This window comes from Trichechus manatus, unplaced genomic scaffold (assembly GCF_000243295.1).
Source record: "Trichechus manatus latirostris isolate Lorelei unplaced genomic scaffold, TriManLat1.0 scaffold00013, whole genome shotgun sequence".
In the NCBI taxonomy this organism is placed as follows: Eukaryota; Metazoa; Chordata; class Mammalia; order Sirenia; family Trichechidae; genus Trichechus; species Trichechus manatus.
In genome coordinates, this window is record NW_004443949.1 from 14703148 (window position 1) to 14710775 (window position 7628).

At 36.5% G+C, this 7628-nt stretch overlaps 1 pseudogene; it reads left to right on the plus strand.

Moving 5' to 3' along the window:
- The first annotated feature begins 2515 nt into the window (after positions 1–2515).
- LOC101352855 (S-phase kinase-associated protein 1 pseudogene) lies at positions 2516–2969 on the plus strand (annotated as a pseudogene).
- Positions 2970–7628: the final 4659 nt, after the last annotated feature.

Sequence of the window (7628 nt, forward strand, 5' to 3'; positions counted from 1 at the left end):
TTATTATAGTTATATTTGAACATTTTAAAAAGTTTTCTATTTTACCTGAATTCTGCCATGGTATTGTGTCCTTCATCTACTTATATTTTGTATTGTTTTCTTCTGTGAATTGTCTGCACATATCCTTTACTCATATTTTGACTCCTTTTTTTTAAACAAACTTTTTTAAAAAATTAGAATAGTTTGAGATTTACAGAAAAATTTGCAAAGAAAATTACTGTTTTTTTTGGTATTCTCTCATTTCCTCTTAATACTGATATTTTACATCACCAGGGTCCATTTATCAAAAGTAAAAAGAATCAACATTAGCATGTCACTACTAACTAAACTTCAGACTTTATTCAGATTTCACCACTTTTTCTCACTAATGTCCTTTTTCACTACAAGGATAAAATTCTGTACAGCACTTTGCATTTAGTCCTCATGTCCCCTTAGTTTCCTTTGGTCTATGACAGTTTCTTAGATTTTTTCCTCATTTTTTACTTGTTATTTTCCAAGATCTTTGAAAAAATACATGGTTGGGTACATTCTTTATGCATGATGCTTTACTTGAATCTTTCTATATGGAAGTGTGACACTTTGAGACCATTATTCTTATATTTATTTAACTTCATATTATATACTTCTGATTTTCAAGGAGTTTCAACTAAGTGAATTATACATGGGAAAGGTTTTTTTTTTTTTTTTTAATGCGTCTATACATGGCATCCTGAATCTCCCTCTCCATTTCCTTAAAGATAATTGGAGTAGGTTCTGTATTTTGTCAGCCGATTTGTGTTTTTGCAATGCAATGCAGCCTAAAGTTTAGTTTCTATCTTTACAGAGGCTTGACCTGGGATCCTAAATACTAGAGTTGTAAACCAGAGTGCTGTTGTCCCCACTTCCTCTCAAAAAGTAGGTCACTTAATGCAGAAAGCAAAACAATATGTAGCTCTTCTTCTGATTATTTCATGGTGTTATTTCATTTGTTTGTTCTTGATTCTTAGGCCAGAAGTGATAGATCATTAAAGCAGTAGGTGTGATTGGTTCCTAAATCCTGATTCCTTCTGGGGGAAAATGTATGGGAAGTTTTTTTTTTTTTTTGGTTGAAAATATACACAACAAAACATACACCAATTCAACAATTTCTACATGTACAATTCAGTTAAATTGACAGCAATCTTCTGATTTTTTCCTCCCTCATTGACATAAATTCACTAGCCCCTAATCTTCCCATCTAACCTGTTGAATTGCTGTTGTCAATTTGAATCCATATATATAGTTCTTTAAAAAAGCACAATGCTCAAGGCAGACATTCTTTACAAATTAAGTCAAACTGTTCTTTGGTTAAAGAAGATTCAGAGGATAATTTTTGTTTAAGATTTACAGATTATCTCAGGGCAACAGTTTCTGGGGTTCATCCAGCCTCAATGGTCCCAGAAAGGCTGGATTCCATGACAATTTGAAATCTTCTCTGCATTTTCTGCCTTTTGATCAGGATTCTTCCATAGAATCTTTGATCAAAATGTTCACAAACTGTAGCGAGGCACCATCCAGTTCTTCCGGTCTCATGACAAAGGAGACAGTTGTGCATGGAGGCAATTAGCCACACATTCCATTCCCTCCTCCTATCCCTGACTCTCTTTCTGCCTCTGTTGCAAAAGGTGAATAAAAACCAATGTTGTACTTTGGATAGCCAATTGCAAGTTTTTAAGACAACAGGCACTATGACAAGAAACAGGATGTGGACTAGAAGAACTAAAAATGATATAAGGCCAATTACTGTATTTTTACACAAATAACTTGCACCTTCTACATTTGTTTGCCAAATGCTCCCTCCCCTGCAACGTATTTTCATAAGAGCAGTATGCTATTTTTCTTTTTTTTTTTTACAGCTGCATGTAAAAAAAAAAATTAGTATAGAAGCACTTATGAAAATACCTCATAGGGAGAGGGAGTGATTGGCAAACAAATGTAGAAGATGTGCGTTATTTGCATAAAAATACAGTAACTGGTGTATCCCCTGAATCCACAACACTAAACCATCAAACCAAGAAACCAAATCGCATTAGGTGTTTGGTTGTACATAAGTAGCCTCAGAAGTTACTCTTTTTGTTGTTGTTGCTATGATTGTGAAAATATATATCATACAACATTTACCAATTTAACTTTTGAGACGTATACAACTTAGTGACATCAATTACACCAATTGGCTGTGCAACCATTACCCTTAATCAGTGTGATTTTTTTTTAGAGAGCTAGTTGTGGTCTACATTCTGCCTAGTTTCCTGCACTATTTTCTTTTCCTTTTATCCTCTTACTCTTCTCCTTCCACTGAGGTCCCACTTTAAAGTCCCTTGTCCTTTGGAGTCCGTCAAATCGGTCAATTCAGGTACTTACTACAATCTCTACTTGAATATAACAAAGCATGGGTATGTGAGAGTGGCCTTGTTCTCTGCCTTTCTTTTTTGCTTGTGTTGATGTCTCCCAACTTTCACCAGCCTCCAGGTCTGCCATCTCCTTGAGACCAAACACCATGTCTTCAATTAAGTTGCAGAATTCTGATGGAGAGATATTTGTAGTTGATGTGGAAATTGCCAAACAATCTGTGACTATCAAGACCACTTTGGAAGATTTGAGAATGTATGATGAAGGAGATGTTGACCCAGTTCGGCTACCAAATGTCATTCAGTAATGCATCCACCCCAAAGATGAACTTCCTTTTCCTGAGGATGATGAGAACAAAGAAAAGAGAACAGACAATAGTCCTGTTTGTGACCCAGCATTCCTGAAAGTTGACCAGGGAACACTTTTTGAACTTATTCTGGCTGCAAACTATTTGGACATTAAAGATTTGCTTGATGTTACATGCAAGACTTTTGCCAATATGATCAAGGGGAAAACTCCTGAGGAGATTTGCAAGAACTTCAATATCAAAAATGACTTTACTGAAGAGGAAGAAACCCTGGGACACAAAGAGAACCAGTAGTGTGAAGAGAAGTGAAATGTGACTGACACTATAACACTGCAAGGACTATTCCAAATACTAGTAACACTACTCTGTTTAAAATTGTAAATATTAGGCGCACAGTAGACAAATGCAGCAGCAAATCAATTATATTAGCAGAATATTGTCCTCATTGCATGCATAGTTTGCGTAAGGATTCTAAAACCTATAACTGAGTTTCTCTCAGTGTGATCAAAAGTTTTTGTTTTTCTTTCCTCTTCTCTGAATAAAACTAAACTATGGGTTCTCTATAGAAAGTGGCACTTTGGGCTTTACCTCTTTTTGTGACGTTATTTCTGCCTGGTTTACCGTCTAGTTAATTTTAGTTTAGCAATCTTTTAAAAGTTGGCGTTATAAATAAAACTACTTGCAAAAGTTTACTGAAATAGAATTTTAAAAGTATTATCTTTATTCATGAGTTAGAAACTGGAAAAGGGCTGTTTAACATAAATTATCTGAGTGAGGTTACTAGGATGTCTTCCAGCTTGCTAGAGTCAAGGAGTACCACCAGTATGGGTAAGCCTGTATGTAGCAAGGCTCCCTTCATTGAATGTAAGGACTTGTATTTATATTTTTAATCCTTTCAGCTTTGAATATTTTCACAGTTATTGCTCAGTTTGGTTTTTGGGGAGAAATGTAACTAGGCAGTATGTCACCTTTTCAATTAAAAAAGACACTTAACTCATGTTGTAGGTCATCTTTTTATAATCAGTGTTCCCATGTGGGAAAAACTGTTCATGCTACTTTCATGTAAAAAAATAATTTAACTTTAAACATTAAAATGTGTGGCAAAATGCAGACAGCATCCATTATGAATGCAAGGTACTTTCAATAAAATGTACATAAACAAAAAGAAAAAAGAAAAGAAAAGTTGCCCTTGAGTCGATTTCAATGTATAATGTTGTTACCGCAATAATGCAGATTGGAGCCTCCTGCTAGCCAATTCTGAGACAGGGGTGAGGTGAGCAGCAACAGGTTTATTATATATTGATATATAGGAGACAGAGGGGAATGGAGTCCTCCAAAAAACCAGTCTCCCCCACTGGAGATCAGCTGAAGGCTTTTATAGGGACAGGATTATGTATATTAGAAGTTTGTGTTAGTTTCCCCTTGAGGTGGTAATGTCTTAGATGAGTTAATCTTCTACTGGTATTCTTGGGGGTTATCTGGTGACATCCTTGGGGATTATCTGGCGACATCCTGTTTTTTTCTTATCACAAGATGGGTGCTTTTTTGGTTTTTATCCTTAGATCATTGTCACTTGTTTTCCACCCCCCAAGGAGGAACATTGGTTAACCTTAAACCTTTTGTGGAGACTGGAGAAACAAGATCATGGGACAATGTGGCAGTTAGCAATGAGGAGTAAATAATAGTGAACCAGGCCTGTGCAGCCTCTTCCAATGTCTATAGGAAAGAGTTGAACTGCCCCACAGCGTTTCCAAGAAGGAGCTGGTGGATTCAAACTGCAGATTTTTGGGTTAGCAGCTGTCTTAGTCTTCTAGCGATGCTATAACAGAAATACCACAAGTGGATGGTTTAACAAAGAGAAGTTTATTTCCTCACAGTCAAAGTAGGCTAGAAGTCTAAATTTAGGGCGTCAGCTACAGGGGAAGCCTTTTTCTGTTAGCCTTCTTCTCTTCGGTGTTCCCCCAGACTAGGAGCTTCTCTGCCCAGGGACCCCGGTCCAAAGGATATGCTCTGCTCCCAGTGCTGCTTTTTTGGTGGTATGAGGTCCCCAACTCTCTGCTTGCTTCCCTTTCCCTTCATCTCTTGCAAGATAAAGGTGGTGCAGGCCACATCCCAGGGAAACTCCCTTTACACTGGATGTGATCTGGGTAAAGGTAGTGTTACAATCTCACCCTAATCCTCTTTAACATAAAATTACAATCACAAAATGGAGACCAACCACACAATTCTGGGAATCATGGCCCAGCCAAATTGATACACACATTTTTGGGGGGACATAATTCAAACCATGACAGCAGCCAAATTCTTAGCCACTGCAGCACCAGGGTTCTGTAAGTAACATGTTGTTGTTGTCATTGTGTGCCATCAAGCCAATTCTGACTCATAGCAACCCTATAGGACAGAGTAGAACTGCCCCATAGTGTTCTCTAGACTATAACCTTTATGGGAATAGCTCACCAGGTCTTTTCTCTGTAAGTTACTGTCATGGATTAAATTGTGTCCCCCAGAAATATGTGTATCAATTTGGCTAGGCCATGATTCCCAGTATTGTGTGATTGTCCACCATTTTGTCCTCTGATGTGATTTTCCTATGTGTTGTAAATCCTGTCTCTATGATGTTGATGATATGGGATTAGCGGCAGTTATGTTAATGAGGCAGGCCTCAATCTACAAGATTGGATTCTATCTGGAACCAATATTTTTTTTGAAACATAAAAGAGAGAAGCAAGCAGAGAGACAGGGAGACAGCATACTACCAAGAAAGCAGCACTTGCAGCAGAGCACATCCTTTGGACCTGGGGTTCCTCTGCTGAGAACCTCCTAGACGGCACAAGATGGGACAGTGTTTCATTCTGTTGTATATAAGGTCATTATGAGTTGGAACTGACTCCATGGCACCTAACAACAACAACCACCTTTATTCAATATCTCAGTGGTCAGAACTGCCTCACTTGTCCATTCAGTGTATGTCTTTGGAAGTTACAATTTTCAGCTGGGCTGAATGCCACCTTGAATAATATTTGTATTATATTTGTAAGGAAGAAGGAGAGCATGAACATGACTCAAACAATAAAAATGTCTATCACATATATGAATCTGGCACGTACTCATATTTGATGCCCTAGTTCATGCCTTGGGGAAATTCAAGTTCACACAGGATATTGAATGTAGTCAGAGAAAAGCTGTGAATTATGATGAAACAATTCATAATTAATCTGCAGAATGCTCTTAAAATCAACATAGCACATCACAGTAAAAAAAGCCACACAAATCAGAATCAGAAGAAATGTGTTTTAGTTCAAATATTTTGATCAGTTAGCTGTTCCATGGTAGTATTATTAAATTTTCCCCTCTTGTTTTCTCACCTGCCTGTTCATTAGACAAGTTTTAAATGCCATTTCCAAGTACAACTGCAATGAAGTAACAATAATAGTAATAATCATTGGCATCAACATTATCATTTATTGAACACTTAAATTTGAATAAGTTCCCATTAACACAAGTAAGTACTAAGTGTGCATAAATAATATAAATATAGTGTGCATATATGTATGTATATCTATTAATCTACTCATTTATTTTCTAATGATAACCTCTCATTTAATTTCTCACTTGCTGCAATATTTTTTTAAACACAGGTTTCTTTTGAATATCAGTGCTGTACGTAATTTTAATTATTTTGACATTATTACAACTTGCACTTTAAGAAATGCACTTTAGATCTTTAGAAATAAACCAAGCATAACGGTCCTTGAGGTCCAAGATATTTATTACCTCTTCTTTATAAGATCACCGTGCAGGATGACAAATGGACCCCATACAAAGAAAACATATATTTGAAATAAACTTTTTTAATTGAATTCTTTCATAGTTCCAAATAAACCATTTCATTTGAAATATGATCACAATTACCATAGCATTCACTTCCTAATACATCAGCAAACAGTCAATTCAGAGAGTAAGCAGCATGGTACTGAAAGTATTTAATTGTTTTTATTTAATGATACTTCTGTAGTGGGGCTCTGTGGAATATATCTCTGTTATCTTTGTCAATTATTACGTGGGTTCAAAATGAATACTCTGAGCGAGCAAGACCATTTGATTTAATTTGCCAGGGCTAGTGATGAACCCAACAGCTGAAATTAGGGCGCTACCCCTTGACATATGGAATCTGATGACAAGTTGGCTGTGACACCTATTATACTGATTCAGTTGATCTGGCTGATTAAGTGCTTTTTCTGCAGTCACTACTTCATTTCATTGTCTCATAAAATGGAGCATTTAATTTGACATGATCACCTCAGATAAAGGAGGTTCTGTTTCCACAGCTAGAATCTCCAAACTAATGTTTGTCTCCTTACCTCAGAGAATCTTGACAGTGACTACTAAGACATTCTCCAAATCAAAACTGAAAGGGAGTTATTAGAGACCATCCATTAAAAAACTCCATAACTTGTTCTTATTGCATTGTATTCTTATTAGTGTAGTCACATACCAAATACAAAATGTATTTTGAGTCCACTAAAGATAAAAAATACCTCAATTAGTATTTTGACCTCAAAACACCATTTTGTGATTTTCCAGTGGAGTAAAGTTATAGATCCATATTTATTGGCCTCTATCTCTAAAACAAGTATGCGGAAACATGTCGCCGTATGGATTGAAGGATAAATTCGGCAAAAACTATTGTGGCTATCAAAGTCAGTTTTCTTCAACCAGATCATCAGAGTGTAAGAATAAAGCTGCATGGTGTTCTAAGGACACTGGGGACTTAGAATCCTTAGTTGCACTTTGTCCTTCCCTCACCCTACAGGTAACCCTTAATCTTAGAGTTTCATATGCTGGTAACAGAATTGTACCAACTGAAGTTTTTTCAAAGCTCTTTGACACAAACTTTCACATGAGACAGGGATAATTATACACTCAGCAATAATGGGTATAAGGTCTCTGCTGA